This window comes from Bombus impatiens, unplaced genomic scaffold, assembly GCF_000188095.3.
Source record: "Bombus impatiens unplaced genomic scaffold, BIMP_2.2 scf_1461, whole genome shotgun sequence".
Classification (NCBI taxonomy): Eukaryota; Metazoa; Arthropoda; class Insecta; order Hymenoptera; family Apidae; genus Bombus; species Bombus impatiens.
In genome coordinates, this window is record NT_177880.1 from 1,125,624 (window position 1) to 1,150,920 (window position 25,297).

The 25,297-nt window shown below is 44.0% G+C and overlaps 1 protein-coding gene and 1 long non-coding RNA gene across 9 annotated transcripts in view; one reads left to right on the forward strand and one right to left on the reverse strand.

Moving 5' to 3' along the window:
- LOC100749423 (agrin-like) overlaps window positions 1-25,297 on the forward strand; it is a 389,618-nt gene that overhangs the window by 41,329 nt on the left and 322,992 nt on the right. For 5 of the 8 annotated variants that reach the window (XM_033324075.1, XM_033324076.1, XM_024371631.2 and 2 more), the window contains exon 1: window positions 18,129-19,393. The exons of the other annotated variants lie outside the window; for them this stretch is intronic. The gene's annotated coding sequence lies outside the window, so the exon portion shown is untranslated. Of the gene's footprint in view, window positions 1-18,128; window positions 19,394-25,297 lie in introns of those variants that run through there. 8 annotated transcript variants of the gene reach the window in all.
- LOC117152403 lies at window positions 2,237-17,934 on the reverse strand. The gene is made up of 3 exons (XR_004462785.1): window positions 17,874-17,934; window positions 6,294-7,199; window positions 2,237-5,754 (listed from the first exon to the last, which is right to left on the reverse strand). It is a non-coding gene; the product is annotated as an uncharacterized LOC117152403 (long non-coding RNA).

Genomic DNA, 25,297 nt, shown 5'->3' on the forward strand with positions numbered 1-25,297 from the left:
AACTTTAATCTCGTCGTTTATTGGCTCATGGGAATAAGCAAAAAAGGCTTTCATTAGTAGGGAGAGATATTTTTTCTGGAAATTCTCGAGCGCTGGTCGGCAAAGCTCAAGGTTCAAACGCTTCGTTCTCGAAAACTTAATTTTGAGAATTTAAGGTCGTATAACTCTGATTTCGAAAGTTCGAAACATAAAAGCTTTTACCTAGGAAATTGAAGCAAAAGGAAAGTTGTTCTAAGACAAACCGATAAGAGAGGAATCGAGTAAAACGTTCTATTACTTTATGTCGCCTACGATCCGATATCGTCGATTTATTACCGACGAAACTTGATGCAAATTACAGTAAAAAATGGCTAATTAGAAGCGAAAGAACTCAGAGTCGCGATGATTAATTTCAGCGAAATGTAAATGTTCGTTCTTTTCTGTTTCAGGTGAGTTGGTAAAACAATCATATTTGTCATCCATGAATTTTTCCGGGACTAATGGAAACTCTTGCGGTAAGACCTCTCCTTGATTTACGAGCTCGGGATATGAATGTGCAGGTGGGAGGTTCGGTAGAAGTGTCGGGTGTGAGTTATTAGCTGAAAAATATGTTTTCGCGGAAACTTCGGATTAAATTGACAAAGGGGCCAAGTTTTCAGCGTTGCGAATTCCGCCGACCCAAAGACGTGATTTATATTCGCATTAAGAGATTTTAAAAAAGGCTTCGACGGATTTCGAACAAATTTGTCGACTATGATCGAATTCGATCTCCTCTTCATAATACGGCCAAATCAAACCATTTCGTCTTCGCGTTTGCTCGTTTACAAGTAGCAGCTAATATTTATACTTGTGCACCGTTATATTTCGTTATGATGCACTATACTTTCGTTATAAAGATTCTATCGCGTTTAATCTGTCGCATTGAAACTTATTAATTCTCTATTATTCAACAGAGCTAATCAACGCGATAAACGTTGAAACGTAGATATACGCGAATAACAGCACATCCTAGTTTCAGTGGCATACGCGTTATAGACGCTTTAATTTCGGATTCTCCGAGAAATTCATATCCCGAGTTAAACGACCACCCAGAAAGTGCTCACCGACGGTCTCTCTCCAGACGTTATTTTTGTTTTTGCTGGCCTCTTATTCGTCTCTTCACCTCTTGTAAATAACTACAATTAATCCCGGATTGATCCGCCAAATTCTATTATAATTGGATTAGATTAAACGGAAAGTTGTAGTAGTGGTGTGTACGTACGATGGTCGCTAACGAGTGGTACACCTGCAAGACCAGCTTCTCTACCTTAAACACAAATTGAATATCTTCCGCTCTGGCTTTACCGGACAAATTAAATCGTATCTTTCCCCGGTGGAAAATTTAACGACGAAATTAACTTGGTCCCCTTTCGTGGCACCATCCTGGGCCCTGGAGGTGGTGGCTGCAGCCTTCCGCTAACGTCAGTCATATTTAATTGTGCGTTTAACGTACAGTCAGTCTCGCTAATTATCCGCGTATTGTCGAGAGGCCAGGTCAGTCGGAACCGTGCAAATGTTTATCTTTAATTGTCCGCGTACACTGGCGTCGCGATATACGAAGAAATAACCGGCCGTTTTCATCCACGCGGTCGTTGACTGTTGAAGTTGCGGTCGCCGGTTGTAAAAGGAGTAAAGGGCGTCGTGGCGGTGGAGTAGGGAATATCTAGGAGACTCTGGGAAACTTTCAGTAGGATGGTAGGACACTAACCTGGTTCGACTAATACTGGTGAGGTTTCGTCTACTTTAACCCAACCTAACTTAGCCTTAGATTAGACCAACGGACCATGTACTTGTTCACTTGCGCACCGTCTTTACCGACACGGTCCTCGACATAACCGTACCTTTCCGGTAGCTGCACTTTATACACGCCGTTCGCTGGGATTGCGAAGCAAAGATACATGAAAACTTTCCTTCAAGGAATTTATCCTCGTGTTACTCGCTCAGTCCCTTTTTCCTTCTCTTCCTCTTTGATTCTTCCTCCTTTCTTCCATCTCTGTTTGTCCGCCTCTGTTTTCGAGAATTTTTTGTCACTTATCAAATAATAATCCTAGAAGAGAACGTCGATCGGAACTATCGTTTTATAAACTAGTTTAGCCTCAATTAGATTTTCGAGTATATCGTAACGCATGACGATATTTGCACGCGAACGTTCTGTTCAGTGTTCATTGAAATTTCAACTCTATGTTCGAAAGTATATTCACGAGCGTAAGTACGTTTAATTTTTATTATTTCGGATCCGTGATCGCTCGGTATCGAAATTAATTTCCACTCGTCTATATTCGTGTTGTTGTTGGTGGACTCAGCGGTCCACCCTTAGGCTCGAGCAGTATATAACGTTCGTTTGACGGACGCAGGATCTGTAGCGAATCCGACTGTGTGTACTTAAGGAATCGACGCCAAACATAATTACAGGTTTCGCTCGTTTGCTTCTGACAAACATTCCTCTCTAGCTAATACGGTCAAATACATTCCTGTGTTTCCCTCCAAGTTCGGAACTCGATCGCCGGTAGCACGCAGCCGCGACTATCGTTAAATCGCTTTCGTATCGTTTTACTCCTATATCGGAATTTCTACGGGTCATTTACGAATTAACATAACGTATGGCACTGGAATACTTGGTTTTACTGTTTCCTTGTAAACTTCGTACGGGGAAGTTCGAACTTCTCGAGCTCCGGTGTACTTGGCGTAGTTTCTCGTTAATTCTGCTTCACGCATGGCCATGAAAGCGAAGAAAGCAGGTCAGGTTTGGCTTGACACGCGTAAATCTCCCGCATGTTAGTTAGCGTACGATATTTACGTTGAACCAGTAGATTCGCAGAATTCTCTTCGGAGACAGCCGCATAATTAGGTCCTGGGAGGACAGTTCCAGAAAGTCGCGTAACTTTGTAACAGAATTAAGCTACCATATCTCATTCTATCTTTCCGCATACTCCGCCGTTCGTTCATCCGGTTAGGTTTAAACCCCTTTCTCCCTTGTAGAATCGCATGGTCCCGCGTGATGTGATGTGGCGTTTCTACTACATCCGGACCGGCATATTAAATTCCTCCAAGTTTCTTCTCATTTGACACGTTAGCACCTCGTATCTTTACGGCCTGTAGTTGCGTTTCCTACGATTCGCGTTCCTATCTTCCTTCATCTTCTGCTCTCTCTCTCTCTCTCTTTCTCTTTCTTTCTCGTTTACCTTCTCGATTCATAACCTTCCTTCGTTGTTCTACGAACTGTGACCTTCGAGCACGTGCTTGACTTAAGCGCAATTTAATATGGTATAAGTTTGTGTAAGGAGTCAGGATGGAAACACAAGTTGCCGCGCCTAATCAAGCCTCGCTTTAACCCCGAGAACCGCTCCCTAGAGATGTTGGAAACTACTTGTATAACTAATAACCGCGGTGGGTTTCCAATCTGAAACTTGGCACGAGAAGAGTGCTGGACCTGCAAATACACTTGGCTTTTCCAATAACCGATGACGAGTATCAATTTTCTGGAAACATCGATTACGAGAAAATCGTTACCGCGTTCTTGATTAATTCAAGTAATTTTCCTTTATCGTCGTTATTATTATTATTATGATTTTTATTGGGAAACGCTAGCAACAGTTTCGCGTTCAGAAGATGACATCCTTTTGCTGAGACATCGATAGTCTTCGTCTGATGTAATTAATGTCCACTCGACTTCACGGTCGTTAGGAAGTTTAACGCAAAATTATGGAGAATCCAATCGTGGCTGAGTTTCCTCGTCGACAGTGGTGTATATATACACGTACCTTATCCGTGATATTTACTCCATAAATCTGACTTAATTAAAGTCGTACCTCGATACCTCGCGATTCAGACACCGGCAACAACGTTACCGTCTCGCATTCTACGTAATCAAGTGCATAGAACAAACTTGATAGAACGCTCTTTGATTAGAGAGTTTGCGAGTAGTCGTTCCGCTTTATCTGTCACGCGGGGATAGCGCGGAAGCGAATCCTCGAGAGCCGCGCGTGAGACTTTCGTTAAACTTATTCGCGCTACCTTTCTGTTCAATGGATTATTGATTTACAACGTCTCGGTTCTAAAGTGTTTGATTCGTTGCGCGGGAATCGTCGTACTCTTGCTATTTCTCCATCTTCCATTGATCGAAAACCATATAATACAATTCAAAAGCACACGATTACGTCTATAACGTCTACAAGATGGGGTGAAAATCGTAATATACTCGGTAAGGAATTGATTCCACGTTAGCCACGGCAAGGAAATTTCATATTAAATTTTTTATTTCTTTTTTTTAAGAAGAATCAGCCATTTCGTCTCCTACGCCATATACATGTGCGGCTCGATAGGATATATACGGTCCTCAGCTATTTTCCTTTTTTATCGTTCAATATCTTGACTGGACAATTTGGACGAGTTTCGCGACGTGGTTCGTTCCGTGGCGCATTAAAAGTGCAAAGGCTAAGTGTCGTGGTATTCGGTTAAAAGTTTCACAGGAACTGGTTGTACGAAAGGGTAATATATTTCGGTTGCGATTTATGACTTCCGACAAATTTAAACGCACTTCATACTTCTCCGCCGATAGGTATCGATTTCTGGGCGCACGGCTGGTGCCACGACTTCGATATAATCGCGTTATTCCGGAAGCAGTGTCGTCGTGTACTCCTCCCGGCTCTTCGTTTTCCGTATTTGTCTTGTCTTCCGTTCTGCTCACAAAAGAGAGCAACTGACGACAGAGAACTGAATATCCTTGCTGGTAGCGAAGCGTGCGAGGCAGAGACGGAGAAATGGTCGGATAGAGAGGCAGAGAAGATCAAGGACGAACGTCTATGTGAAATACAGCGTGCGAGACCGCCAGGCAAAGAGTAGTGACGGAGAAAGAGAGGGGGAAAGGAGGCAATGGAATTTGATATCGTGCGCAAGACCAGGAAAATAAAGTGGAAAAATTCCATCTGGTCAGACGTATCAACCTCTATGTCCTTCTGGCGGAAAGAAGAGAAAGTAGGATGAAGGTACGCGAGGACAACTCGGCCAGACACTCAATACACCCTTGCTCGATTCGCGGGAAAAGCACCGCTGCAATACCGGGGGATGAAGATTCATAGCGCCGACCAAGAAATTTATTACATTTTCGGTGTATAGCCGGGTGTAAAGAATTCGAACGATCCAACGTTTTGGTTTCTTTTACCCTTACCTTGCATCCAAGAGACAAGTTTTGTCTCTTGCACGAATAATCTTTTTCGCAAGGTTTGTGGTCCAGAAAAGTGAACAAGAATTCATTACAACGGAAAAACTGTTCTCCGACGATATTCATTTCTCATCGAGATTCTATCACGTGTACCTCTCTTAGTTATATCTACGAATGACTACGAGATTCGTTTTATCTTAAAAAATATTAAATATTTGTTAGAAAATTTACTTAATCTCTTATCGTAATCGACCAATCTTTTCAAATTCGAAGACGAATCTCGAGGTATTTTTATCCAACTCCTACGATATTTAGAAGGTTTAGACGTCGTTGATTTCGCTGTGCCCTCATCGTGTTTCCTCACGTCGTTCTTCCGTCTCACGACTCGTTAACTTTCGCGACAGCAAAAAGCGTTGAACGACGAAACTGGCTGGTACAGTCCGGAGTGGTTGGCGACGAACCCCTGGTCCGGGTGTTGGCAAGCGTCGCGACGCGTCTCGTCGCGTCGTTCATGTTCACTGTTTTCGTGTGCCATCCCTCTGTCCATTCGTTTGCGAAAGTAGAGGACGTCGGGCCTGACGAAATTAAAAACATTTACTTCCACGAAAGAAACACGAGAGGCGAGGGTCGCCGCTCTCATAAGCCGGTGACACATCTTGCAGCCAAGGGAAGGAGTAGGATGAGCGGAAAGCTCGTGAAACAGGCCGGGGCAACGGAGGGGGTAAGTGGAAACCTCCTACTCACTTTCGAGATGTACACAGGCTCGTGCCAACGTCGGGCGAAAGGAAGCAAGGGGGATGGGGAAGGATGAGAGAAAGGACAAGTCGGGAATACCAGACAACTACGACGGTGAGAATTAATTTGAGATATTGCGCTTACCTGGAGAATTGGATCTGGATATCGGGGATTTTGAACGTGTTCGTGAGATCATTTATATCCCGTGCAACGAACGTCTCAATCGATACGAGATACAAAGGAAAAATTTATGAATAGTCAGAAGTCTCTTCTCGCGAATGCTGCTTTAAATTCGTACAATTGTCTGATCGTTGTGACGATAGATATTAGAAGCGTCAATTCGTGTTTAATGCTACTCGTTCATAAAAAAGATACATACTTTGTCGAACTATAGATTGGTACGATCGAAAAGCGAATGAATTTCGTTGTTGTTATCGAGGACTAAAACGGTCGTTTCCACCAACTCAGAGAGTCTTGCTTCTCGAGAGGCGGTTAGTTGCAGAATCGAACGAAACTTTACGCCGTTGCTCGTGATTCTCCGTTAATCGGAGTCTCTCGTCAAAGCTGGAACAGCATCGAATCCAATTTCTGAGTGGCGACGAGCACCGTGATACAGTCCACGTGACGTGAAACGGGGATAGCTCTGGCTAGAGGAAGCTCGGTGATGGAGGCTGCGTAAGCAGATTACGCAACTGTGTAATTGAATGGGCACTCTAAATACCCCGGCCGCTAATTAAGAAGGCGATCAATCGATTATCCCAGCCGGCATCGATACACGTTCCTCCTTCCACCTGGCCCTCCTGATCCGCTCTTCTAGCAATGTAGCCGTGACGCCGACCAGAGATTCGTAACATGGTTGGCTGTTACCGGAGGGGGTTTTAACCCTCCTCCACACCCCTTGCTGCGCCACTTGCCACCCCTGCTAAGTCTGTTATCAGCAAACCCCAGCCTCATCGGAGACTGGTGCTCGGCTAACTGCCGATTATTGCCGGCGGCATAACCTTCGATTAAAATCAAAGCCCGCCCAGCTCGTTTAACGGTCTCTTTAGGTTTCCCAATAAACGAGCTGTACAAGAGACGTATACTTCCATCTCGTTTCCCTTTACGTTTCGTCGATAGAAAGAAATTTCTATGTTGTCCGATTTCTCTCTTATCCAGCAGGTGTCATAGATAAGGTAGAGGGCGCGATAACAGGTATCCGTTTGAATTTTTCGAAATGATCGACGGCCGAAGATTGTTAACGAAGTCGGTGAACGGTGGTTATTCGTGCCATGGTTGATAATATCTGAAATATTGAAGCGTTAAGTTGAACGGTTAGCATTTTTCATAGAAGATTATGCCTGAAGGTGAATCGTTGATCCTGACAACGCGGTGTGGAGGAGGGCGAGCTTTCGAGGGATTTAAGAGCCGGATGATAAATATTAAAATAACAATTTGAATTCCACTTTCGTTCAAGCTCTGTCGGAATCCCACAGCATCGGGAGAAGGTTTTGCAAGAAGGAAGGAAGGAAGGAAGGAGGTAAACTCTAGAGCGTGCGGATACTGTAGATTCATGCAATAATCATTCTGCGTGCTTAGTCTACGCTTTGGCGCGATCCATTATCTTTTTTCCCGCTTTGTTTCTGCATCGTGAGACGTTGTTCGCGTCGAGAATCAGAGACAACGCGAATTTCATTGGGCTAAACGTATATTTTTTGCGTTTCGTGAATTGAACACGTGGAAGATAGATAGACCGATGTTTCGATAGAATCTTCAATTCTACCGCGCAGAAGAAGAACCGCGCAAGATTAGACGTTCGCTACGGGTAAATTCGAGCTATGATTGGAGATACGGCGATAGAGAAGATCGGTGTATCTATGAATTCGCTGTTCTATTATACGAAATCGATTAGTCAGCGTGCAAAAGTTGCCGAGCATAGTTGTAGGTTCGAATACGAATCTCTTTCTCCTATCCTGTCTATGTAGGTTATATCGTAGATACATTCTTGTATTTGATGCGCATCATTGCTCGCTTTGAGCCATTATTGTACGAACACGTGGCACGCGAAAGTCCATTCAAAACTAACCTGACGAGCAACCTAATATCGAAAGTGATCGTTCGCTTCTAAATTCGGAATTTCCATCATCGAAATTACCTTCCGTTTATACGAGTGAAATCGCCTTTAATCTGTAATTTCGTGCAGCCGTGAACGCTAACGATAAGTGAATTCGACTCATAAATTTCGTGATGCGAAAAATCTTGAAACTTTGGTTATTTTGCTGAGAGGAAGAGGAGACCAAAGCGCGAAAATTGATATAAATTTTCCATTTTAATGAAAGTCCGATAACACGATTGTGCAGGTTAAAGCGGTTGCTTAGACGCTTGGATATTAGCGTATCCCGAGAGGGTGGCGAAGATAGAAGGACGTTGCGGAGGTTTTCAAGGGTTGTAGAGGCCGAGGGGGAGGAGATGGTTGGTCGGGCATTCGCGACAAAGGCTAATTGCAAAGCACGGGAGAACCGCGTCGCAAACGGGAACAAGCCCATATTACGTCGGAACACACAACCAGCCATCGTTACCCCATGTCCCTTCTCTTTATCTCTCTCTTGTAGTAGCTTTTGACGTCTTTCTCGCGCGTTTCCCCTCTGTCGATCCTTGCTTTCTACCTTCGCCAGCCCCGTGACTCGGCTCTTTCACGTAACACGTTACCTGCATGCACTGACCGGATACGGTGACATCGAGGACGAGCTCGAGGTCAGATGACACCTCGAACTATGCGTACGCCGTAGAGAAACGATCTACTAGTATGGTCGACCATGGCTGAACTATGGTCCATCAGCTCGCTAACTCGGGGTTGGTATGATACACGCGCAAAGCATCCCTACAGAGTGGCGCGACCAGGTAAACCTCGACCTCGAGACCGCATCGCATACAATTCCCTCTACCCCTACCAACGGACCCTTTCACAGTGAATTCAACCTTCGACCGTATCCAACCTTCCTCTTCCCGTGTCCTCTGTCCGTCTCTCTTTCGCTCCGTCTTTATCATCGACGCTTTCCTCGCTCCTCTGTGTTATGTATCGTTCTATGCTCGGTCACGTGTGTCCGTATTCACGCTTGTACACGCGTGGTTGTGTGTACAGAAGCTCTTTCGGTCGACGATGACAGGCAGTAGTGTGCTTTCTCTCTCTCTCCCTCTGGACCGGTACAAAGGTGCTAATTGACAATATCGCGAGAATGCACGAAAATTGGCCGGAACAACGTTTAACGACGTTAGAAAATTCGTTAACGCCAGGCAAAAATGATCGATCATAAGCGGCCGGTGCCTTTCGGTGTCGCGCCACATCGCGTCGCGTTTCATGCACTTTGCTTCCCCGTGAAATTTCGCGCCGCGTCGATGCACGCGACTAATTCGATCACAATGGAAGCTTTAAACGGGACTTAATCGAATTGAACTAAATGAAGGTTATTTAGTTGGAATATCGTGTCTGGCACGTGAAATTGATACGAACGCTTGGTACGGCAGGCAATTAGGATGGAACGACGTTCCTTTCTCCTGTACATCCGCCGGTCAGGGAGAAGACAAGAGAAATCTTCGGATCGAGCTTCCTAAGGCATTTGACGATTATGGATCGCAGCTCGTAATTGAATGGATAATTGAAGCGATCCTTATCAAAGCTACGAACGTTATGGAGCACGGACACGGCAAACACGAGCTCGTTTGGCTGTAACTCCGTCGACCGGGCTCTTTCACCTTCTCTTTGAATGCGCCAAGAACATTCTATGGATTGGTAAACCAACCTCTAATTAATTGGTTAAATATTGATCGAAGAGTAAAATTCCGTGTCCTGAATGAAATTTGCTCGATCGTTCGCGCGAAAGACGATCGCAAGAACGAAACAGATATCCCGTTGCTGAAATATCAATCGATTCGCGAAATACGAGACTGATAACGCGGCGTTACATTTGAGTTTAGAAATAGGATATCGACACTATGAAAATGTCAAACGTTTCGATGGCAACATTGTATTTTTGATACAGAATACGTTTATCGACGTGTTTTCAAATCGATGTCGAGATATAAATGCTCGTACAAACATGGACATAAAAGACGATCAGTGCGAAATTGAATTCCTTTTGCTCTCGGTCCTTCGGTTTGCCCCTGACGGCCATCTTGAAATTCCATGATGTTCCATAGAATCGCAATATCCCGTAGCATCATGACACGGCATTGTGAGCAGAGGGTTGCGAATGACGGCTTTCATGGCTATGGATATCCAACGATGCATTGTATGTACAATTTGTGACGTTGAACAGATTGACGCATTAACCATTGTTAACAAACTTGTTGTTCGTTATTCGTATATCAAAAAATTGTTGGAAAATCACATTCGGTATACATCCGACGACAAAATAGTATTCTTTAAATTCTTCAATCGATTGCTATTAAAATTTCCAATTCGTAGAATCTTCGCGTTTCGATGTCGATATCCAATTTCAAAATCGATTATCGTCATCTAGCCAGCCTTATACTCGAAGAATCGCGGATTTTTAGCAAGAGGCGGAGAAGGCTGGAAAAGCGTAAGATGGGCGAGTTACTTGGCATGCAGGACGAGGATAGTCGGGGCAGGAATTCCGTATGGATTAAGTAACCCCGTGCGCATAAGCCCGGATAGAATCGTGTACACGTACACAGGCTGCACGCTCGAAGCTTTAAGCGTACATTTTTAAACACCGTGCTGCGACTCCGTGAAAAAGCTCGATTTATTCGTCGTTTAACGAAACTTGATTTAGCGCTAGCCACGTCGCCTTTCCTATCCACGTGCACGGATTAAAATCGTCGTAACGATGTTTCCCAGTAATTTCGTCCGCATTGCTGTCTTTTCCATAAAAATGTTGTTCTCAAGGCTGCGTTTAAAACGTTTTTACGACGCCAAGTGCCGCTACTACTATCTCTCGATAGTATGGAAAAAGAGACGTATCAAACTGAAATTCAAATTTCAAATTTCGAATGCCAGAATTCAGAGAATATTAAAATCTTAGTGACACAATCCTGTTCCTTATCTCCGTAGGTGCATCTATAATTTTCACGTATAATAACACGAGCAATATGTTTGGCAAGGTGCGAGGGTGTCAGACAGATGTTGTCAAAATTGTCGGCCTCATTTTGCACGGCATGTTTTTTCACGCTTTCTATATATCGTGGCTCGTTTTCGACATTTTTTCGCCCGGGACATCCTCACCCTGTGCCATGGAGGTGAATGGAGAAAAGACTGGACGAAGATGCAGGGTGACAACGCAATTTCGCGGTGAAAACACGGCGGGGAACGTATAAAGAGATTGTCTTTCGCTGTAGCCCGCTTAAAAATTTGCCGAGCACGGAATAAAAGTACCCTGGCTGACGTCGAGCGGGTTTACGTTTACGGACGAGTGTGCTAGAATTACCGGAGTCGGATCGACGTTCCCTTATGTTTGCACGCCAACCAACAAGGAGTAACGGCGTCCCTTGTTATGCCGCGCACGAGATAATAAACCTTTCGTCGGGGCAACCATAACCGGTACGTTGTTTCGCGTGGCACGGTTATAAACGTGTCCGCTATTCACGATCCCGTTCGACGAAAGAACGCACCGATAAACAGCCGTGTTATCGTCCTGCGATTAAATTTTCCTCGACATCCACCGAGTTAAATTCTTGTCAAAATTGTACAGATTTCTCCGTTAATGGCGTCGATACGTTTTACGGGAGGAATAACTCTACGGAATACGGACCGTGATTTGCAAGGTAGCGAGGAGCACGCGATGGCACCGAGTCGAAAATTTTCGCGAATGCCAGCGTTCACCAAGCCGCGTTAAATCCAGCCTCGAGGCTCTGTTGTAAATATAATCAATGCTTTCTCGTTTATCCGCTTTCGCGAAAACCGCAAAATAAACGTCGACCAACAAACGAGAAAGGCAAAGAGGAGCGGAGCTACGAGAAGACACGCCATGCTCATAGCAGCGGCAATCTTTTTGAACGTATCGGCTTTGCTTTACGTATATTTCGCATACGCTGGCTCGTACATTTTCCTATTTTACACCGCTGCTCTGTTTTAGCCAGCGGACGAGCTTTACGAACTGGTTACACGTATATTCGCTGGAAAGCGACGTTTGAGTTTGCGGCACGTTAGTTGGCTGGAAAATTTCCGAAATGGATAACACGACGATGAGATTCGAGTCTAGAGAGAAGGAACAGTTTTATTTAAACAGATGGTTAATTTTCCTCGCAAGAAGTCAAAGCGACGGCTTCCATGGTTACAAATGAAATCTGTTGACGCGCCAACTTCTCAATTGATATTGTGCGCGGCCGAGGTCGAGCACCGTCGCGATCACTTTTCAACTTCGATTGTTTGCCACCGACTAGTCGATGCGTCGCGATTCTAAGCCGATTCTTCGCCAACTTGCGAACTTTCAAGAATATTCGCATTGTTTACCGTTTCAGCGTTTTGCTCGCCGTTGAAGTCGCGTCGATCGGTTTAATTGAAAAGTAACAGGCTGCTTTTCACTGATAGGCGGTTTCACAGATAAAGGCTATATTTTATAGCTTAAGTTCCGGTAGACGGTATAATTAAAACGGAGCCCGAAATAATCGGCGTATCAACACCGTAACCAATTTCTCTTCGTCAGGTTTTCTGATGCCACCGATTAAATTCCCGAGTCGAGTTCCGAGAAAATTACCGAGTCTTCCTCGTCTATTTCGGTCGTTCGTTAACGACGTTGTTAGCAAGTGGAAATTGTCTTATCGTTAATGATTTTGCGAGCGAATTAAAAGTAGGAGAATATCGACCGCTGCGCCAATTCAAACACCTCTCTACCTATAGTTGGAATTCACGAAGGGACATTGATTTATGTTCGACTCTCTGCGACATGACACCATGAAAAATTAACGCGTCCATGAATGTACAAACGGAATTTCGAATCTCGCTGAGAGATCGCAACATTTGACATCGACCATGCGTCCCGATGTATGCGATGCATTTTGCAGCGCGCTCAACAGCGGCCCGTGGAATGTTCGCTAATCGCGTAGAACGACATCGATCGAATTAATCTGTTTCGCGTTTATTAATAATGTCGCAACGCACGACGCGCTCGCCCAGTTCGAAATAAACCGGTCACGTTCGGTGCGGTGCGGCGTCGTCGGAGTCGCGTCGTGCCTGATAGGAAACAATTCTGGGGGTAACATCGAGCGATCGACATTTCGCTGCTGCCTACGGCCATTAATTAACACATCGCGACTGGCTGATTAACATATTATCGCGGCAAGACAGCCGTTGGTGTCGGAAGCAAAGCCGTCTTGGTTGTAAGCACGGAAGCGGTGAGATTGCGTTGCCTGGGAGGAGAAGCTGAAGGTGGAGGTGGAGGATGAAGGGGGAGGAGAAGAGGTTGAAGGAATGGTACGAGAAAGCAAAGGAAAGGAGGAAGTAGGAGTCTGAATGCTGAGATTCAGCCTTTCAGAAACGAACAATAATGGCATGGTGGTGGTGGGGATAAGGGTGGCAGGGAAATGGCAGGGATGGCGGAGCCAGCGCTGGAGAATCCCTCCAGGCACGTTCGACTATTAACCCCGCCGAGATTCGGAAACGCTCGGCGACTGAAACCACCGTCTCTACATCCAACCCCTTCTAGGACGTTTGAACGAGACTTCTACCCAGCCGCAGTGTCACCGTAACAAGGGTGAACTCAATCCTCGAACAGGCAGATACTACCGGGGGACCCTGAATCAGTCTTCTCCGCCTTCATCTCGCCCGTTTCGTTCCATCTCTATTTTTCTGACCCCGGCGAGTTGGCATGATTAAAACAAAATCGCCATCGTTGCCTTCGTCACGGCTACGATTTTCAGGCAACGGTGGTCTAGCGATTTACGAACGAAACGCAGTCGAGCACGTAGCAACGTCTGGAACGTTTAGATCGCCTCGGTCTCCTTTGTCCCTGAACAGAACCATCGATAACGTCACCGGGAATGGTAAAGGCGTTCGAGTATACGGGTTTCGAGATTAAAGAAGAGACATCGTGGTCTCGAAGCAACGCGTTTCAAAGTTTCATAAGTCGTCTCTTCGACGAGAGAAAAAGAGTTGCTTCCGGTTGGAGAGCGAGATCGATCAAGCAAACCACCGGAACAGGATCTCGTTAAGGATAGAATCGTCGAAACGATTTTTCAGCGTAACAACTCACTCGGCTGCTTGCTACGATTTTAAACCGGAGCCTATCGTTCTAAGAGTGCTGAAGTTTCCCAGATGTAGATAGTAAATAATTAGACGCCAGGATAAATAAATTACTCTAATGGATTCGTGGCATGTACCGTCGACGGAAGATCGGGCACATGATTTCTAAGACGGTTTATTAATGATAGCCGGATGTCGTATCATTGTATATTCATTTCTGCGTTCATTCTATCGCGTCTTCTCCATGGAGTTAGATAAAAGTGGGAAACGCCGCGAAACAATTTGTTATCAAGCGCAGCGATACCACCGCGAAATATATCTTTACGACATAAATAGCCATGTGTACCTTCCCTCCATGTATAAATCACTCCGTGACGGTTTTAAGACTGATTCGTGAATAATTGTCGTATTTTTGAGAGGCTTATATCTCGGTGATATTTCAGAAATCTCTTTATCACGCTGTTGTGTCGCGTCGCCGCAATTGCTATTCTTTTCGTACACGCGTGCACTGGTCAATATTCAAACGTTTTCCGTATATAACAATGCGGACGTTTTTATGCAGCAGTGATATCTGCAGTGACCCAGAAAGATATCGAATGATACACGTTTTCGTACGATATCGAAAGTCATTGGAAATTTATGCATCGACTGTGTGTGAAATTCCCGTTATCGTGTACGATCGAGTACAGCCACGACGTTGATTGAGAAATCGTATGAGCGAATAGTAAATAACGAGACCACGAACTTTACGCAGTTCTGATAGAGGTTCGTATTCGTAAGATCATGTTGCAGACTCAATGGGCGCCATTGGCGATACCCATATTTCAGACTTAGCGTATTATCGGGGTATTACGTGTACAAGCATGTTACTGCTATCTACAGGTACCTACATATGGATATTTACGGGTATGTGTGTCCCTAGATGAGGTTCGTATTCCCATTATCTCTAGGCGAAGTTCAAAAGTTCAACAATACGGAAGGAAAGGTTTTATCCTATTCCTATTTCCATTTGCAAATAACTCACAACGAAAGATCGTAATTCACATATAGCATTGTTTGCGACACTAACTTTTATTGAACAAATTTTAACAATCATATACACAGAGAATATCATAGCGACGTTTCTCATTACATTATATATATATGTCGTATACAAGTACTAAAAATCTGAACAAGTATGGCCCATCTATGGGAACGTTGGTCGCGTAACGCTCTTAAGGTGATTGAACAGTTCAAGTTGGGACATCGTTGTAGACGCGTTATCGACGATTGAGCGGCATTTACCTCTCGAATTTACTAGCTGTATCCGCGGTGTAACAGTCTCGTAACTCAGCACAAACGTTTGGATGTTGGGTGCGAAGTCGTTTCGAAACTTCTCCGAACGCCACTGTGCCGGAATACATATTTCGAGTCAGTTGCTTTTCCTTTCTCCGCCAGCCGTTCCATTCACTTTTCTTCGTATTCGCGGACTGGCAGCGTCAGCTTTCCACGCGAGGTTACGTTTAGAGTTCGGCCAAGTTGGAATTTACCGTATGCTTACGCGAACAACGGCGCATCTAGCTGCGCGGCGTCGAGCACGTTTCCACTATGGTGAGCGAAGGAGACAAATGGGACGAGTCACCGGCGAACGCGTCGATGAAAGCGAGACGGAGCGAAAAGAGACCGCCACGCCACCGACATGGCGAACCGGGTCGCCGGAGGGGTCGCGCAGTATGTAGGCTAGTTGGTAAAGGCAAACCCGAACAATTTGCCGTAATAATCCGATAACTGATAATACTGGCAATTTGGTTGTAGCTAAACGGATCTCGCGGCGTTGCGTTGCGTGCGTTATCTCGATTATTGTTATTGTTCCTACTCGATGATCGCTGAAGCTCGCGAGTTGACGAATTCACTGCGTCGCGTATCGATATGCCGAGTCTATTCTGTGCCTTTCCTTCCACGTTTTCTTGATAAGATAACGATAATGATCGATCGAATTTATCGTTATTTATTTATTTGCAGTAACACTGTTTCTTCAAATCATACGTGGATATTTACAAGTGCAACAATTAACATACTGATTCCACACGTGATGCGAGATAGTGAGATTTCAGGAAATACTTCGTGTGGGTATATGTATTAGGTTATTCTATAAATAACGCGGCTTTTTCATTTACGTAGATTAGGTGAAAATAAACAACTATCTGTTGGTAATTAATCAGTGACCTTCCTCCCCCTTCTCTTTTATAATCGTTTGTTATCTTCGTACTGAGTTTTCCGTTCTATTTTTGGTAAAACTCTTATCGTGATGAATTCCATTGTTTTAAATTCAGCTTTCGGAAGGTGTTATTTATGGAATGACATAATATAAATCTGTAGTATTTATGGAAGATACGCGCCAGCTTAATTAATGCAATTCAACACAATTCTGGTCTTTACAACTTCCAGATGTAACCAAATCTCTCGAGGATCTAAACTTTCGTCTCAAATCCCATTCAGTTTCTTTGCTCTTTCGACTTTAATCTTGCCTTGTGTTTTTCTTGACATACGGACGATAAGTTTAATCATAGTACTTGTGTAAGATTCCTATTCCAAATTTCAAATATATTTTGTATTACTTAAAAGCTACCATTTAATGATTAGTCTCTAATCCGGATGATATGTCAAGTGTCATACACTACGTTATGCTATGATCAATCGCAGATTTCGGTAACAAAATGTGAAATATGATCGACGGTAAAAGTGAGAAAGTTCTTCAGCTTTAAGTTGGAAACGCAACTCGAATTCGACGTAGGACCGAAAAGACCCGTGTCACTTTAACCGAGCGAGTCAAAGAGGGCTGGAACGTGGACGAATCGCTACTCGGAAGACTCTTGAACCGACGTCAAGCGGCGAAACGCGCTTGCTAAGTTTCTCGGAAGTGGTTTTAGGACTGATTGATTTCTCACATCGAATCGTCGATACCGACTCTGAAAGCGGAATCGGAGGAACGCGAAAAAGGGACAGACAGTGGAGTAGACGCAGATGGTGCAACGTAGAAGGTAAAGGCAATGGGACAAGAACAGAGAGCAAATCTGAAATTCCATGGGTTAACCACGGAAAACCGTTGACTGTATCGAGAACAACAATTCGATTGATTTATCGTGGTTTACGTTAATTAATCGATGCGAACGTTCGTGAATCGCAACGTCGTCCTCCGGTACTGCTCGTGCTTACGTTACATCGACTGATTTTGCGACAATATCATCGGCCGTTGGCTTTGTTCTCTTTTGTTCCATCATAGAGCGTTCATCCGCTTATTTGTTTCATCTTATCCAATAGAACAAAATGCTACAGAATTACACGCGAACTGTCGATTAACCTGCTTTACCCTATACTATCGAAGCGTATTAATCGTAAAATTTCATTGTAAATAGAATCCATCTGTACATTATCGGATTTAAATGTAACTTATAGCATCGGAAACTAATTGCGAATTATATCCAGTATTTAATGTTCTATAGCGAGAATTTCATTTTCGTAGAAGAAGAAAGAAATTACGTCGAAGCGGTCCGTGAGAAAGCGCAGTATCTAAGTGCTGAATTGTAACACGTATAGTTCGAAAGAAAAGATAAAGGAGGAAGAAGAGAATGTAAGGCATGGGGTTAATTCCCCGATCGATTAGGTCGTTTTTACAGCGTTAGCTTAGGCATCGTAAATTTACCGATTCTCCATGTATGAAAGACCATATACACGCGCGTCGCATACAAGATCCGATGTTCGATCGTAGTTAAAAGAAGGTTAAAAAGATATCAGACGACTTACGATTTCGGCTCGTTATCTGTTTCACCTGCACAAGCAACGCAGGAGTAGCGAGTGTCAAGCATAAAGTAGAAGGAAGACTCTCGTCGGCTCGTACACCTGACGCAGGCGCGGAATACTCCATCCCTCTCCCTTGGACTGTTTATGCCCTCTGCACCCCCAGCCACCCCTTATCGCTATGGGGAACCGACGAAGACGGCGGACACGTTGAACGGAGAGGAGTCGAGTCGAGTTTCGGGGTTTGGGGTCGGCTGACAGTCGTACCGTGCTTCAGTCGGCCGGCGAACTCGCGTGCCGAGCCTTCGTCCCGGTGACGTTCCTCGTCGTCGACGGCGACAACTGCGTCCTGTACCTCGATCAGTTAGCCGACACGATGCAAACGACATTCCCTCGACGAGGACGCACATTTTTTTACGCCTGTCGGGTATCGTAAAGTTCGCGTCAACGTCGCGTCGCTGTCCGCGATTCATTCGTTCGTAAAGACAGTTTCGTTTAAAAGTTTCCTTGCGAAGTAGAAACGATCGTTCGTACGCTCGATTTTCTCAATCACCGGTAGACGTTCGAACAGAAAGCGCATTTCCGATCATGAGGATGCCTAACGAAAGGGTGGCCAAGATTACGATAGATTAAATATGACTATCGTGGACGAAGGCACGAAGGATTTTATACCGGATCATACGAAAACTTTATCAGTGTACAGTGGATGAAGTGACGTTCGATGGAGTGTATGTGTAGTGCGTAGAACTTAGCAAACGAAGAACCCTCGAAATCGTTACCACTCGAACTCGTTGCAACGTCTGGAAAGCGCCAGGAAAGAAAATCCATTAACTTCTTCTGTATTCGGTGCTCGGTGAGATCCGTTCAATTTTCTTCATTAATAACCCAGTGAGTGTCCGGTGGCCGAAGTTCCGTGAAACTTTTTCCGCCATGTACGATCCTACGCTCGCGATCCATTAAAGTCCATTAAGCGTCTGCTCTTGGCACTGCCGGAAGTTGGAAAAATCTCCGCGGAGGCTTGCTGGCAATTCTCTTCGCGAGAAACATCGACACATTCATAACCGAACGTATTTGTCGTATCCTTACGCAGAGGCGACGATCCATCGTTGGCATGTGTATACAAACCGGTGGGAAATATTACGTCGCAGAATTCGGTGAGCTTTATGAGCGGGATGGGTCGATAGCAGACTCGTGATAGCTATCGTTTAGCCGATGGTATTGTTCGGCAGAGATATCGCGTTCGACTATGAGAGCCTAAGGAAATCGAAAGAGGGAATCGAATGGCCTGTCTCAGCTACCGTGTAATCCAACGTTAACGAGGAAAGGAAAGTAAGGGTCCTGCAGGATCGGTGAAACGTGTCTGTCAGTGAAAGGACCGGTAGCGGGTCTTTTATTTTTCGTCGACTTCGTCCTTGGAGAGTGAAGTGTCGTAGAAACGAGAGGGGAGGATTACAAAAGAAGAAGGACAACGCGTGTTAATTAAAGAGCAGCAGAGACCAGAGAGAAACGAACAGCCAGCCTGACAGGTAAATATTTACCGACGCCGCGGCACAGTAAAATCGCAATTTCAGAGCGCGCGTTTTTCTTTCTCTCTGTTCTTCTTCTATTCATTGCAACGTTGAACGAACGTTGAACAACGGGGGCGAGTATGTACCAAAACGAGTACAGCCAAAAGGACGATCAAAAGACGATACAGGACGATCGAGTTCTCGTATATGGATTCATCTTGGCGTCCTAGTCGCATTGTTGTGTTTCATATACAAACGGAGTGTAGAATTTTATGTGAATGATACGCGTGAATAGATTTCGTTCGTTCTTAGTTATTAGGAGGGGGGTGGGGATACCAATGCCTTCCTGACCGCTCCTTTCATCGCGTACGAATTTTTGAATTTTTATTCTACTTTTTTTGTGATCATCTTTCTTTCACGTGAAATTGGATTTTTTAATAATTTATTCGTGCCTCTCGTTCTTCACAGAAATAGTTTCTTTCTAATACATAAGTTAGACTCGAATCGTTTTGTTTCCTGACAAAAATACGTTTGATATTTCCATCGATGTCAGACTGTAAGAAGGTGAAAGCGAGAAGTAGAAGGCGTCGGTAAAAGGGAGCCGAAACTTGATTTTTTTCTCAATTTAGGCTGATACCGTGCGACAAGGGAGAATAGGGTCTACGTGCGAACACGTAGCGTTACGCCGCACACGACACTCGAACATTTTACGTCCTACTGAATTAGAATCACGGGAAGTCACGTGACCGGATGCGTTCTACACGAGTAATCGATCTGCCAGCTGCCATAATTCTTGCCTACTTCACGTTCGCTACGATTTCTACATATGCACTGGCCCTTCCTACACCGTGAATCGTTCCCGTGGATCGCTCTACACGCGGCGTTTTCAAACTCCAAACTACATTTCGATAAATTAACGTCATCGTTGACACAACCTTTCAGTAGCGTGTAATAAAAATCACTGGAATTTTTTCCGTTTGTGCTTCGACGAGATCAGATTAAAACACGATCGGTCGAATCCTCGCCGTTCATCGATGTTTTATACGCGTCAATTTAATGCTTCGTTAATACGGTCTGCTGACATATTTTATAGCGGTGCGATTGACTGACGGCACAACATTCGACTGCCCGGTCACGAACGTGATAGACGTGATCGGAGTTTTACGGTCAGTTCTGATATCGGTGAACCTCCCGGGTAATGCAACCTGGTTGTATGCTGTAAAGATCAAGATCGCGGTGGATTATTCCGATACGTTCCGCTCGTATCGCGACCGCTATTTCCACTTTGTAGGTGGTTTAACAGAAACTGACTGGAATCGCAACGATCTGTCGGAGATTTTTTTTTATGAAAGATACGAAACGCCTTCGTTATTGGAATCTTAATTGGGTTTCACGGAAAATTTGTTTGCGGTCTGACTGAACGCGAATGCGAACGCAGAGTCTACGACCGATCGATAATAATCGTGCAGGTGATTTCTATCGAGTCGCCGACGGAATGTTCGAGGTTCCAGCTATCTCGTGGTAATTCCGCGAGCATTAACAGTCTTAATCGCGTGAAAGTTTACCCGGAAGTTCGGTGTATCTGTTTAAGTTGGCGCGTTATCGGAGAAATCGATTGGCAAGCCAGGCCTGTTGTAACGATGGCGCTTGAGATAAAATTCTGTTTGGACGAGTAACTCCGAACGGAACCGTAACGAGGCTGTCTCCGCACGTCGTGACGGTTTTACGGCACTCGCGCTAAACTAGTCTTGTCGAGGACTTCCTCGATGTTTCCCCTGGTCTGCTATCGGCAGCAACGATAACAACGGCCGTCTAATTGGATGGAATATCCAATGGAAGATATTAATAATTAAATGATCATGGCTGTTGCGTGTAACATAACAAATATTAGACGACGATACAGTATCGTTTTCACATGAGTTGAAATACACCGGAAATTATTAGTTGGCGTTATGATTATGTGGGAAATTAGCAAAGAGTCCGTGGTCTTGTATCATTGTAAACAGGAAAATATTATATCCGCGGCTATTATCGTATTGGTATTATTGGAAACTGTATCGGTTAGCTTTAATCCTTTGTTACGTTAATACGGATGATTTTCCGTGTTAGATAAATGAATTGTCTCTTTTTTCTTTTTAATTGGTATATACGATCGAGGCTGGTTTACGATAACGCGCTAGTTAACGAAGAAGGTGGAAGGAAAACGGATCCGTATGGGATCTGCTGCGCGGCCAGTAGTAGTATCAACGACTCAGCGGACATGGGTTTCCGTACCCGACAGGTGATTAATTATCCCGTGGCAGCGTGAAGGTTTTGTTCCCCATTAACATCAGAGACGCGTACGCGCCTTTCTCTGTAAAGATTCGATGTTCGCTGTTTCTCAAAATTTATGTAATTTCCAAACAAATAATATCTTTAATAGGATATCGAACAGAATTTTATTAGTACTATAATTATAATTACGAGGTTGGAGAGTTTGAAAATAAAGAAAGTTATAAACAAAGAACGATGGCCCCGATATGCGTGCATACGAGAATATTGGAATATTAAAGTTCGATTAATTACTTTATGAATACAGATATTCGTTTTAAATGAATTTATTTTCAAGGAATCACATACTGAAATATTATGGATAGAAATTTGCTTTTGTTCGCCTTTCGAGTTTTAAAATGTTGTATTACGTTACGCTGAGAGTATATTGTATGCGAAATTAGAATTTATGTTACTCTGCATCGGTATCATCTTTCTCGTTTGAAAGGATTGGAAGAATATCGAGTGGGAAATTAAATTCTTAACGAAGTATATGTTATAAAGCAACGGCATTGTGGCATTTTCTTTATTGTCTCTGTCTTTTCTCAGTGTCCGTTGTTCACGAAAATTCTAATTGCAGAAATTAACGAAAAACGTATCGTGAAGTGTACAATGTTACGTCGACATTGCATGTTCTACATTTTATATTACAACGCGTGTATTATTATCGCAGAAAATTTCACGTGTTAAATGTTTAAGCATAATTCCCTTTCAATTTTGTTAGCAAATTACGAATAAAAATTAATCGAATCATTAATCGAATTATGAACCGTGATATACATTTACAGCGAAACGAAATTCAAAAGCGATAGAAAATCGTAGCGCAAGGGAATTTGCATTTTATCATAGAAGATGCGTCTCGAGCTTCGCCGAGTTTTCGTTGAACAATTAATTCGTTTCACAGTCACGTTCGTTGCGTCACTCTGTTAATTAAAAGACCGTTAACTTTCCCAAGTTGCTCTGGCCGTTTTGTTTTATTTTCGATATTCGACAACGTAACGTCGGCCTCGTTCTGTTTACGAGCGAGAAGTTCTTGGCAACCCGTACTCGAGGAATTATTCAGCCCAAGAAACAGAAGTCACGGTAGTTATCCGCGGTACTCGTTAACAACAACTTGTAAGTTCGGACAATTATTCAGCGGAGTAATTGGACCACCCGAAATCCCTGGGTCACGTACTTTTAGCTTTGACTTGCAGGCAAGAAAATAATTTTGTTTGCTACGTTTTCTTCTACGTTTCGTTTTTGAATTTAGTTGAAATCTACTTTTTATTTTTATAAATCAGCAATCAGACGTTCGCCAAGCTTGCGAGCTTGGAATAATAACAAATAAACTTAACGGGAAGCTACGTGTATAGCGCTCGACAGACAGATGCGGCTGTTGCGAAACTTTTGGTTCACGTCGAGATTTCCAACGAAATAATGATCTTTTGTTTCACGGAGCAACATTTCCACTAGTACTGTTCGAAAGGATAAATAATACCGTCGTGGAATGTCGTCCTTTATATATTTCCTTCGGTATACTAGTACCTTTCGCGATGTTATTCTCAGAATAAATTGATTAAGCTCGCGAATAACTTTACGCAGGAGTGTATATTGTATTTTAAATCCTCCGATATAACCAGATTTCGGATTGTCGATGTTCTATGGTGAACATACGTGCGATGAATTGATATCATTATGTATCTTCATTAATCACGGGCTATCCGACAGCCTCGATTTCGCTCGGATGGATAATCGACGAATAGAGGATGTTCAAGAATGACTAGTATCTCAAAAGTGCGACGATGTAAACGTTTAATCGATATTTCGAACCTGTCGATATAGCCGTGTACGAATCTGCACACGCGATAAAGATAATTCTGTCACACGTTATTACGCGTTGTTACAAATTATTATCTGTAATAATAAAATTGTTGCATCATGAAACTGATATCTCGTCTAATCGGAAAATTTCACATTACACGTTGTACACGAAGAACGCTATTTGCAAAGTTATACAAACGCTTGTTTACTCATTTAGTAGCGTTTGAACTAAGAAGAAATCGGGGAGAATTTGAATAAATTTTCTCGTTGAAAGTTTATGTGTCCAAAAAATGAGAAAGACAACAAAAAGTGAAGCGAGAGAAAGAGAGAGGAGATGAGGAAGTAAGTAGAGTACACATTTGCAGCATTAATACCATAAGTAATGGTTTATCGAACTCCGGCGGTACTTTTCCGTAACTCTGTTTGTTCGGAAACATTGGCGGTCGTTGATTAAGTTCTCGTTAAAACTTTTCTTTGATCTTATTTATTTCACTCGACTAACTCACGCCGTTTGATATTCACTCCGTCAAACCGAAGTTAATAAGCATATAAAACGAGCACGTCGACGTCCAAAGGAATTTCATTTCCTGTGTTCACGTTTCCCCTTCATCTTCCTCTTTTTTTTCCGTTTGTGGAACACGGCGCATTTACTTATAACTACTTCAACGAAATAGTCTATGCGGTTCGTTGGTGAAACAGCGACGAGCGTGGAGAGGGCCGAGGAAGGAAGCACGAAATCGTTTCCCGTAATAAATCACCCTTCAGCATCGCGACGAAACATCAGACACGACGTAAAAACATCGAAATTCTTGGCTCGCTGTATTTCGGTTTGGATTAGGTTTCGTAGTCTCTGTTCGAGCTTTGTGTTACCGTTTCGAGACACGAACACGGCATATACATACAGATATAACCAGAGGCCGGCTGTGTAACGCGATTCAAAGTATATTTAAGGTAAATGCTTACTTCCATCGTCCGAGTACACCGTATCCATCCATTCGTTTTCCGTTGGTCGTGAACTAACACCCTCTGAACCATGGCCTCTCTTACTCTTTCACGATGGAACCGCAGCCGCAGCTATCAGAGGAATCCGTGCACTTTCAATTAAAGTGACGCAGCTCGGCTGCATTAAGGACGCTCGAGGCTCTACGGCGTTATGGCTTCAATTAACGGTTAGAGGATGTGAAGGACGAAAGGTGGTGAGGGGTGGATGGGTCAGGCTAGTAAAGGGAGCGAGGGTTGGGGCGACGATGGTTGGTCTGGCAGGTTCTCTGGCATTTACTTTAAGGCTCCTCGAAAGGAACCAAGCATCCACCGTTCGCGTTCAGGAACAACGAGGATGAGGTATGCGACCGCAAGGCTGAAAAAAGAACGGTCCGAGTATCTAAAAGCTCGACAAAGTTTCATTTAAAAAGCTAATTAACTTATCCAATTACCGTCTCGCTAGCTGGAGGACCAACGGTACCGCGACTCGTGCGAGAAAAAGATGAAAAATCCAACGGTCGCATCCGGTTCCTTTTTTTTTTCTTCTTCTTCCTCTTCTTTCTCTCTTTCTCGGGGAATACCGCGGGATTTCTCGCGATCCGCACAGCGAAAGCGCGCCGCTGGGACGACAAAGAGGCGGCAGGGGAGGAAGATCGTGAAAGAACGCTGGGATTAAGGGAAGAAAGAGCAGGAGAATCAATTTAGACGCGACTACCCGATCTTTTATGAGAAAGTGCACGGATTACGGATCGCAAGAAATACAAATCGTCCCCGGTAACGGCGTGCTGATCCTCTAGATTAATGATTCACCCTCCTCCTCCTTTTCTC